The sequence below is a fragment of the Aspergillus pseudotamarii genome, assembly GCF_009193445.1.
Source record: "Aspergillus pseudotamarii strain CBS 117625 unplaced genomic scaffold BDV38scaffold_177, whole genome shotgun sequence".
In the NCBI taxonomy this organism is placed as follows: domain Eukaryota; kingdom Fungi; phylum Ascomycota; class Eurotiomycetes; order Eurotiales; family Aspergillaceae; genus Aspergillus; species Aspergillus pseudotamarii.
Genome location: NW_022475191.1, coordinates 625 through 1816, shown reverse-complemented (window position 1 = coordinate 1816; position 1192 = coordinate 625).

The window sequence follows — 1192 nt, the reverse complement described above, 5'->3', positions numbered from 1 at the left end:
TCTTAACTGTAGAAAATAATAATTTTAATAAAATTTTTAATTAAAAATATACTGTCTTTTTATATATAATTAATAAACAGAATTTTTTAATATTATTAATAGAGTATTCTTATAGTTAATTAAGATAGTTAGATTAATACTAGATTAATTACAGTTAACTTAATTTACTGTCTACTTTATTAAATAAGAATTAATAGTCTTAGTATTAAATATAGTTAATCTAAATTAACTATCTAATTTTTAACTTAACCGCGGTTAAATATAGAAATTCTATTAACCTAACTATAATCTAGCGGTTAGGTATAACTGACCCCATTAACCTAACCTAACCTGGCCAAACACCAGTCTAACCTAACCTAACCTAGCCAAACACCAGTCTAACCTTGATTTAGTAATAGTTGACTTTATCAATTTTAAGCCCGCCGGAATATAAAATACAGAGATCTATATAGTAAAGGTAGAAGTCTTTCTAAGAGTACAGCTACTAAGATAATTAGAATATATTAGACTCTATAAGACTACACACCTTAAAATATCTTTAATTATAATAAGACTGGGCTGAATTGAAAACTCTTTTCAGACCAGAACTTAACTACTAGTTAAATTCCTGACTGGAAAAAGAAAAAAGTCTGTATTACTACTTACTTTTGTTATAATTTAGATAGCTCAGAGTATCTTTCTATCTAGTTTATTAGAATAGCTAAACAATCTAGAGTCTTCTGTGTAGTATAAATTAATATTGAGAATCTAGACTACTTTTAATATTATAATAAGACAGTATAGATAACTAGTATAATCTTCAAGAAATAGTTTTTATAGTTTAATAGAAAGATAACTAGCCGAAAAGTTATTCTTTTAATAGATAATTTCTCTGTCTACAAAACTATCTTTGAAAAAATAGATTATAAACTATAAAATATATTTCTTATATAGCTACCAGTTAATTTAACTATATACTATCAGTCTCTTAATCAAGATATTATCTCTATATAGAAGAAATACTGGAAACAATACTGGGTTTTCTTTATAGTAGAGTAATTTAATAATAGTTTTAACTTAATATTAATAATAATAATTTTTTGAGTAGTTCAATAGGGTATCTCTATATAGAATCTTAAGTAGACTGGCATTTGGCCAGGTTAGGTTAGGTTAATGGGGTCAGTTATACCTAACCGCTAGGTTATAGCTAGGT